The sequence below is a fragment of the Delphinapterus leucas genome, chromosome 3 (assembly GCF_059928025.1).
Source record: "Delphinapterus leucas isolate spDelLeu-1000000601 "Yukka" chromosome 3, BTC_Dleu_Yukka2, whole genome shotgun sequence".
Classification (NCBI taxonomy): domain Eukaryota; kingdom Metazoa; phylum Chordata; class Mammalia; order Artiodactyla; family Monodontidae; genus Delphinapterus; species Delphinapterus leucas.
The window spans coordinates 60,443,990-60,454,606 of NC_143131.1; the positions used below are offsets into that span (position 1 = coordinate 60,443,990).

The following is a 10,617-nucleotide window of genomic DNA, read 5'->3' on the forward strand; positions in this document are numbered from 1 at the left end:
TTTGATGACTATCTTTAGTGTTGTGTCTGGATTCCTTTTTCTTTTTTGTGTGTATATCTATTATAGATTTTTAGTTTGTGATTACTGTGAGATTTTGTATAGCAGTCTATCTATCTATCTATATGTGATTGTTTTAAGTTGCTGATCTCTTAATTTCAAATGCCTTTAAAATACCCTGCATTTGTACTCTCCTCCCCTCATGATTACCGTTTTGATACCATATTTTACATCTAATTGTTCTGTGCATCCCTTAACTGAAAAAATATGGAACACTTCATGAATTTGCGTGTCATCCTTGTGCAGGGGCCATGCTAATCTTATCTGTATCGTTCCAATTTTAGTATATGTGCTGCCGAAGTGAGCACTAAGAGAGGAACATTTAAGGAGAAATTTCCAAGACTGGGCATGATAACCAGAGAGGGCCGTCCTGGGTGAGTTAACATAGAGGAGAAGGGAAGATCTGCTTATTTGGGGACTAGTACAAAAGGAACACAAAAGACAAGTTTATTTGCTCTTCATTTCCCTTAGGCAGACCCATAATATATCACAGTTGTGTGTGCAAGGCCGGCTGAGCCTTGAGAGGACAAAGCACAACACCAACATCTGGTTACCATATCTGGCAGGGTCAGAAAATGGCTGAGATACCACCTGGAGGGCCAGTGTGGCTGTTTCGGATGATAAAACTCTCACTGTCCCCGGCACCTCTGTGATTTGATTGGATTCCGTAGACTGATAAGAGCCTCCCAAGGTGGAGGGGCTGTGAGTCATCTGGCTGCACGTCTTCCTGTCTGCCCTCCTCCCAGCTCACTGACTGCGTTGAGTGCTTAACTGTCACAGTCCTGCTGAGAAAACTGCGTGCTACTCTCTGTTCTCCTGCTCTTTCCAGCACAAACACACGGACCCACTCCTAATAGGAGATGAGCTCCAAGAGTTGCAGCAGTATCTAATCTATTGATTGCACTTTTCCAGTGGTCTTTCCTGAGAAGACGTATTACTGGGATAGCAAGGTGTGGAACTGCTGATGTTTGCAGGAAACAGAGGTTGGGACAAGGTATCAGCACAGATTGAAGGGCCCTGTTGTGGAAGCCAGTGTCTCATGGGTGCCTACACCACTTCCCCGGGCCTCCCTGTCCATGAGGGCCCATTGGTGACCTGCCCTTTGGGGGTTTTGACTGGTACCAAATGCGCACATGCTCACTGCATCATACTTAAAGCACTTGAAGCTCGGGCACTGTAAGTGACAAGGCAGGGGAGAGAGAAAGAGGTGGGATTGGGGGATTTTGCTCACTCACAGCCTCCACCAGCACCCTCCAAAGTTGCCTGAAATAAATGTTCAATCTATATAGCTGTTTCTGGCTTTGTAAATGCAGTTTCAAAATAAGTCCCTTAAAACTTCTTCCAACCATAAGGCTGACACTGAACCCCTTCTGGAAAGAAATTCTAAACTGGGGGACAACTTGGGATAGAATTCTTCTCTAAGAGAAGCTAAAAAAAATTAGAGTAGTCTATTTGACATCACTCTATCTACCAATATCTGATTCCTTTTGTATTCCAGGCATACGAAAGACTGCACTTCTCAGTTTTTATATTCCTTGCAGTTGGACAGGGCCACATGACTAGTTGTGATGGCCAATGTAAAGGTGCACATCATTTCCAGGCTGAGACAGTGAAACGCCCATGTGTGATTCTCCAGGCTCTTTCTTGCACCACTGAGGCAATCATGGAGAAGGCTGTAAGTTGAGATAGAAGGTCCAAAAAAGTTGAAACAGCCTGGACAACTCAGTCACCATGCAGAAGACAACCACCCTAGAGATCTGCCTGGGCCCACAAACGTCTTTGCATGAGAGAGAACTAAACTTTTGTTGCATAAAGCCTTTGAGATTTTGGGGTTGTTTGTCACTGCAGCATAACTTAGCTCATCCTTACTAATATAAGAAGTAATGTTCAATGGAGTACCTGTTAATTCTCCTCTGATCCCATCTTTCCCCTCCTCCAGCCGGGTAATATCCTCCAAGCCGGACCTCTCTCCTCCAATCCTCTCCAAGCCAGATACCCCCCCCAGGCCTTTCTTCCACAGACCCTGCTCAGTTGTAGAGTTTGTGCTTAACCACCCAAATATTAGGACACGGCAGACCCAAGAATCTTTCTCAGCCAGATTGGCCTAAGCAGGAAAATCTGCTGAAAACTCATGCAGCTATTTCATGAAATAAACAATTTTCAGTTCCATGGAGAATTAGTTTGGGTATCCAGGAAAGAGACACTATTTGACTCTCTTCACTTAATAAGTATCTTTACCTGACTCATTTGGAAAGTAGGTCAAGTCTGTCTTTACTAGGTAAAGATAAGAACTACTTTCCCTATTTCCTGACACCTATAAGTCAGTCTTAGGACTTAAAATGTTGGTGTAAAAGTAATTGCTTTTTTGGGCTTCCCTGGTGGCACAGTTGTTAAGAATCCGCGTGCCAATGCAGGGGACACGGGTTCGAGCACTGGTCCAGGAAGATCCCACATGTCACGGAGCAACTAAGCCCGTGCACCACAACTACTAAGCCTGCGCTCTAGAGCTCGTGCTCTGCAACAAGAGAAGCCACCTCAGTGAGAAACCTGTGCACCGCAAAGAAGAGTAGCCCCCGCTCGCCACAACTAGAGAAAGCCCGTGCGCAGCAACAAAGACCCAACACAGCCATAAATTAATTAATTAATTTTAAAAAATAATAATTGCTTTTTCTTTTTCTGTAAAGTTAACATCTAAGTGCCTGGAGGCTCTGCCAGTGACCCAAACATGAAAGCTCAAGCATTCGCACAGAAGGATGTCTCCTTGGCCAAATAAGATGCCTCCTTGGCCCAAAAGTCAGGCTTGCAGGCTTGTGAAGCGCTTCATCAATTTGTATGGAACTTGGCACTCCTGTGCCATGACTGCTGGGAAGAACGCTAGGAACTAACTGTCTCTCCATTCTCCCTGATCACCTCTGAGCCGAGCCAAACAGGGTAAACAAAACAATGGATGCTCAGATGGGCTGTAAGAAATCTTCTGAGGTCGCCTTTGAAGTTAGTGAAGTAGGCATCACTTGGATGGTATGTCTACTTGCTATTTTAACTTATTTAGAAGCAAGTAACAGAAAATCTCACCACAGAGGCTTGAACAAGTAGCAGCTTAATTGATAATTTCTCTTTGGTTTGATGTTTCAGAGCTTCAAATTCCTTCTTGAAGGTAAGAAGTAGCCCTCAGAGAGCACTAGAATGTTATCGCTGGTCCTCAGGACATAGGACCTTTTTATCAGCTATAGAGAGGTTGGAAAGCAGCTGTCAGGAAAGTCTCTGTGGATTATGTGCAAGGCAATGATGCTGATTTTACTTTCTGTAAAAGACACTGGTAGTTGCCTCAGTGCCAGAACCTGCTAGTTATCTATCCAATATCCTATGTTCCTCTCTCCTTCCTTCTGTAATTCTTTTGGGGTGGCAATATGGCTAGTGATAAATCATACCTAGGTTGAGCCAATCATGACAACACTGCTTCCTGCTTTCTCAGACTCACAGGTAAGGATGGTCTCATTATGACCAACGAGGTATAAAGATAAGCTTGCTAGGGAACTTTTGGGAAAATATTTGTATTTGTAATGAAATGGACAAGCATGGCTGGCACTAAATCCTGCCTTAAATGTAAAGATAATGCTTAGTGATATAGTAGCCATTTTGTGATCATTAGGCTCCAAGCAGGAGGGAAGTTCCAAGAAAAAGACTAAGATGCTAGCTAGCTCTCTCCACCCCCCACCCCCAAATTTCTGCTTCTGGCTAAGATGGAATAACAGGGATCAGGTTTACCCTTCTACCTGAAATGAACATAAAAGAGGACAAAATATATGAAATGACAGATTTCAAGACACTGGGACATCAGGCAATGAAAAAGAGTGATACATAAGAGACTGGGGAAAAAAATGTGAGCCCTATGATTGCCCCAGATTCCTGCCTTGACAAGAGTTTCTAGGCTGTGGAACAGGGAGCAGGAATCCAGGCAAAGCCCAGTGGACTTCCTGAATTGAAATGATAGAGGAAGAATCTGAGGAATGGCAGCTAGGTTTGCAGGACAGGGTACCAGAGAAGAGAGAGCTATACAAAGAGAGAAATCCAGAGATCTGCAGAGGGTTCTCCTTGAGTTTCAGCCAAATACTGATCAACACGTGCATGTAAGAAAATTACCTAAGGCTGGGCAGAAAAACCAAATGGATTATGGTATGTTGCCTGACCACATGGAAGTAAATTAGAAATTAATATCAGAAAGATCTGTGGAAAATCCCTAAATATTTGGAAATTAAACACTTCTCTAAATAACTATTATCAAAGAACTCAAAAGGAAAATTAGAAAGTAGTTTGAATTGAAGAAAAAAAGAAAACAACACATCAAATTTTATGGGATGCCACTAAAACAGGACTTAGGGGGAAAGTCATATCACTAAGTATCTGTATTAGCAAAGAAGAAAGATTTTAAAATAAGTGATCTCAAATCAGTGGTCTAAGCTTCCATCTCAAAAAAAAACACAACACCTAGAAAAAGAGCCAGTGAGACCCAAAATAAGCAGCAGAAAGGAAATAATAAACATAAGAGCAGAAATCAATGAAATAGAACACAGAAAAAAGAGATCAATGAAACCAAAAGCCAGTCCTCAGGGCAGATCAATATATGTAACTGATAAATGTTAATAGGAAAAAAAGAAAGAAGACAAAAGTCACCAATGTCAGGAATAATAAAAGTAATATCACCACAGATTCTACAGATATTAAAAGGATAATAGTGGAATATTATGAATAATTTTATGGAGTAAGCTTGATATCTTAGATGAAATGGAAAAATTCTTTGAAAGACCCACAGAAAAGCTCACTCAAAAGGAAATAGAGAGGCTTCCCTGGTGGCGCAGTGGTTAAGAATCTGCCTGCCAATGCAGGGGACACGGGTTCGAGCCCTGGTCCGGGAAGATCCCACATGCCGTGGAGCAACTAAGCCCGTGTGCCACAACTACTGAACCTGTGCTCTAGAGCCCTTGAGCCACACCTACTGAAGCCTGCATGCATAAAGCTCATGCTCCGCAACAAGAGAAGCCACCGCAATGAGAAGCCTGTGCACCACAACAAAGAGTAGCCCCTGCTCGCCGCAACTAGAGAAAGCCCGCACGCAGCAGCAAAGACCCAACTCAGCCAAAAATAAGTAAATAAATTTATTAAAATAAAAAAAGAAGTAGATAACCTGAATGGCTCTATATCAAGAAATTGAATTTATAGTTAAACATGGTCCACGTGGCATTGCTCATAAATTCTACCAAACATTTCAGGAATATTAATCTTAGATAATGTTACTATAACTCTAAGAAAACTAATCCTACAGAAACTCTCCCCCCAAAATTGAAGATGAGGAAAATACTTCCTAACTCCGTTTATGAGGTCATATTACCCTGAGACTAAAACCAGATAAAGACATTACAAGAAAAGAAACTAAAGTCTAATATCCCCCCTGAATATAGATGCAAAAATTCTAAACAGACATTAGAAATGCAATATTGGTTTAACATTTGAAAAATCTGTCAATGTAATTCACCATATAAACAAACAAAAAAACAAAGAACTTTATATGATCATCTCAATAAATGAAGAAAACATTTAACAAAATTCAGCATCCATTCCTGATATAAACTCTCAGCAAAGTAGGAATAGAAGGAATTTTCCTTAACCTGATAAAAGACATTTACAAAAATGTACAGCTAACATCATACTTGATGAAAGACTGAATGCTTTCTTCCTAAGATCAGGAACAGGGCAAAGAAGATGACTCAACACTTCTATTCAACATTGCCCTTGAGGGCAGTGCAATCAGGCAAAAACAAACAAATCAAACAGAAAAGAAATGAAAAGCATACCGATTGGAAAGAAATAAATAAAACTATTTACATAGGACATGATCTGTAGAAAACTCAGTGTAATCTACAAAAAAGCTTCTAAAATGAGTAAGTGAGTTTGGCAAGGTTGCAAGATACATGCACAACCTATAAAAGTCGACTGTATTTCTATATACTAGCAATGGACAACCAGATATTGAAAATTTTAAAAATAATACCAATTACAATAGCACAAAATTTACAAAATACTTAAAGATTAATCTAACAAAAATGTTCAACATCTGTACACTGCAAACATTATTGAAAGAAAATTTAAGACACAGATAAATGGATGGATCAACTGTGTTTATGGGTCTGTTACAATGCCATTCCTCCCCAATCTGTAGATTTCATGAATCTCAACCAAAATCCCGGGAAGCTGTTTTGTAGAAATTGACAAACTGATTCTAAAATTCATATTGTACTGCAAAGGACAAAAACTAGCCAACTGTCTTTGAAAAAAATTGTTGGAATTAAATTACCTGATTTCAAGACATTACAAAGCTACAATAATCAAGACAGGGTGATACTGGACTTCCCTGGTGGTTCAGTGGTTAACACTCTGTGCTTCCACTGCAGGGGGCGTGGGTTTGATCCCTGATCGGGGAACTAAGATCCCACATGCTGTGCAGTGTGGCCAAAAAAATCAATAAATTATAAAAAGATAGGATGATACTGACGCAGATAAAGAGATAAATGAAATTGGATAGAGATACCAGAAATAAGTCCACACATATATTGATAACTTATTTTTCACAAAATTACAAAAGCAGTTCACTATAGAATGATAATCTTTTCAACAAATAATGCAGACTCCTAGGCATATACCTGGAGAAAACCATAATTCCAAAAGATACATGCACCCCAATGTTCATTGCAGCACTATTTACAATAACCAGGACATGGAAGAAACCTAAATGTCTATCAGCAGAGGAATGGATAAAAAAGATGTGGTACATATATACAATGGAATATTACTCAGCCATAAAAAGGAACGAAATTGTGCCATTTGCAGAGATGTGGATGGACCTAGAGACTGTCATACAGAGTGAAGCAAGTCAGAAAGAGCAAAACAAATATTGTATATTAACACATATATGTGGAATCTAGAAAAATAGTACAGATGAACCTATTTGCAAAGCAGAAATAGAGACACAGATGTAGAACAAACATATGGACACCAAGGCGGGGAAACGGGGGGTGGGATAAATTGGGAGATTGGGATTGACATATAGACATTACTATGTATAAAATAGATAACTAATGAGAACCTACTGCATAGCACAGGGCAAAAAAAAAAAAAAAAGAAGGTACAATCTGGTTGTAGGACATGTATTAAGTTAACCTTAAAAATGCATTCCAGTATACAGTAGGTACAGACAAATACTGTTTGATTCCACTTATATGAGGTACATAGAATAGTCAAATTCATAGAGTCAGAAAGTACATTGGTAGATGTCGGGGGCCCAGTGGTGGAAGGAGGTGAGGAGGGGGAATGGGGAGTTAGTGTTTAATGGGGGCAGAGCTTCAGTTTAGGAAAGTGAAAAATTCAGGAGATGGATGATGGTGAGAGTTGCATAACAATGTGAATGTACTTAGTGCCACTGAACTGCACAGTTAAATACGGTTAAAATAGTATGTTTTATATTATGTGACTTTTACCACAATAAAAAACATTAAACAAACAAACAAATTATGCTGGAATAATTGAATATCCATATACAAAAAGAAAAAAAAGTGGCGTCTGAGCCATACCTCATACTATATACAAAATTAACTCAAAAATCAAAATAGATCATAGATCTAAATGTAAAATCTAAAGCTACATTAAAAAAAATAACTTCTAGAAGAAAGTGTAGAAAATCTTTGTGACTTTGGGTTACACAAAGATTTCTAGATGTGACACTAAAAGCATAATTCATAAAAGAAATAATTTATAAATTGAATCTTATCAAAATAAAAAATGTCTGCTTTTTGAACAACACAGTAAAGAGAATGAATAGGTAAGCCACATACTGGGAGAAGATATTTGCAAATCACATATCTGATAAAAAACTTGTTTCCAGAGTAGAGAAAGAACTTTCAAAACTTGATAAAAAGAAAAATCCAATAAAGAAATGGGCAACATTTTGGACAGGCACTTCACCAAGAAAATACACGGAAATAAACACATAAAGAGAACACTGTTAGGGAAATGCAAATTAAAACCACAGTGTGATACCACTATACAGCTATTAGGAAGGCTAAGATTAAAAAAAAAAAAAAAAAGACCATACCAAGCGTTGGCTAAAGGATGAAGAGCTGGAACGCTCACACTGTGCTGGTGAGAAGGTAAACTGGTGGAGCCATGTTGGAAACAGCTTGGCACTTCCTTAAAAAAAAAATTTAACATTTACTTACCATATGATCCAGCCATTCTATTTCTAGGTATTTACCCAAGAGAAAAAGAAATATATGTCCACACAGAGATTTTTACACAAAGATTCATAGCAACTTTATTTGTAATAGTCAAAAACTGGCACCATACCAAATGCCCTTCAGTAAGTAAATGGATAAACAATCTGTGATGCATCCATGCAATGGAATGCTACTCAGAAATAAAAGGAATGAACTATTGATATAACGCTACAACATGGATGGATCTCAGAATAATTATGCTGAGTGGAAGAAGTCAGATGAAAAGAGTACATACTGTTGATTCTATTTATATACAATTCTAGAAAATACAAACTAATCTATACGGACAGAAAGCAGATTAATGGTTGCCTGAGGAGTGTGGGGAGAGACAGGAAGGAAGGATTATACAGGGGAAGGAGGAACCTTTTGAGGGTGATGGACATGTTCACTATCTTGAGAGTTGTGATGGTTTCATGGATATATACAAATGTCAAAATTCATCATATTGTGCATTTAAATTATGTGGACTCTATGTCAATTATACCTCTAGAAAGCTGGGGGAAAAAAAAGATGCTACCCCTGATGTTGTTAAGCCATTTAGTCAATGGCCGCTTATCTCCAGATCATTGATTATGAAAAACATCTAAATAATTAACCCAAAATAAGTAATTTTTCCTGTATTTGAAGCTGGAAGCAAAATTTACTACTATATCTACCCAACACCTTGGCTTACATAATAAAAATTACAGCATATTAAAGCTTAAAGGACTTTGGGGATTAGCCATTAAAGTCTTCCCAACAACCAGCCCCCCCCTTTTTTTTTTCAGCTAAAGGAATTAGAAACCCAGAAACACGAAGGGACTTGCTCAGATCTGTTAGGAGATCCATGACAAGAACCACAGTACTCTGAGTCCCCAATTGGGGCTCTTTCCAGGATGCCATACTGGGGTCTGCCGTTTCAATTTTTTACTTTCTAGATTTTGTTTCCTTAAAACCACAAAGAGGAAAAAAAAAAAACCAGAGTGGAATTTAATGCTTACAAGTGAAATTACCTAAAGGAACGGTTGTATGTTTTATAAATGAGGCAACAGAGCCTTGTGGAACACGAAAGAAAGGTGATATTTTCTCCTAGAGTCACAGAGCAAACATTAATTAAACACTGGTCTCTTGAAGCAAGAAAAGGAAAATGACATCACCTGCCCCAACAGTAATTCTCAAGTGCAGACTCACTTCCAGGAGTCAGCGTCTGCCTAACTGCCCCTCTGAGCTCGCCTGGCTGGAATAGCATCAGACATTTCAGTCCTGAGGTTTCCAAGGGTACTCACATGTTAAAAGTGAAGTGTAAAAATTCAGTCATTTTGTGTTAGTTGACATTTTTTAAATGGCATGGCTTTTTTTTCTTTTTGTAACTTAAAACTAAATTTGTTTTAGATTAGGCTTACTCATGAAGAGTGGAAAGTTTATTCTGTTCCTTAGATGTTCCCATCTTAGAGCAAAGGCCAAACAATGAAAATTCTAACTGAGGTAGAGGAGGAACATGAGTATTTCACCAAATCATGGGTGACTGAGAACCTTCCTGGCTCCACGTGCTATCAATATCCTATGTCTCAAACAAAAGGTAGGAACCTTAGCCTAACTTTCTGTGTGGTTAACTTTATTTCTCTAGAGCATAGCACCAATGCACATATTGCATAGAACTTCCCAGTGGAGGGAGGATGGTTTCTACTCACTATTCTTCCTTTACCAGAAAAGTGACTTCAAATCTGGGCTCACAGGAGATATTGGAGAGGCATCGTGACTTGGGGAAAAGTTATTAGAATGATTAAATTTTGAAAATCATAAATGAACTCTGAGGAAAGATGAAAGGAATTGCAATCACTCAGCCTCCATGACAAGTTCAAAGGATATTGAATCTCCACCTGGTATTATTTCCCAGCCTTCCTGTCCAGCTCCTGCTGGAATTGCTCATGACATTAATTACACCGTATGGTAGACACTGATATTGGCCCACTCGACATCCATTCCAGTTTCTTCCTCATAAACAGAATCGCCTTTTGTTAAGGTGTGGCAATGTGCCCAGCAAAATTACTCTTCACATTCCCTTGCAGCAAAGGGTACCCATGTGACCCTCATCTGACTAATGAGAACTGAGCTGGGAGTTTCTGGGAAAGCTATTTTCCCTATCCTCCACACCTGCTTTTATGACACATGGACAGGAAGGCTGGAGCCACAGCAGCTACCTGGAGATACAGGTAACCAGCAGAAGGAAGACATAACAGGTAGCTAACTGCCTTCC

At 39.3% G+C, this 10,617-nt stretch overlaps 1 non-coding gene across 1 annotated transcript; it reads right to left on the minus strand.

Moving 5' to 3' along the window:
* Positions 1-258: 258 nt before the first annotated feature.
* Positions 259-365, minus strand: LOC115801649 (U6 spliceosomal RNA). Its single transcript, XR_004021964.1, has one exon. It is a non-coding gene; the product is annotated as a U6 spliceosomal RNA (small nuclear RNA).
* Positions 366-10,617: the final 10,252 nt, after the last annotated feature.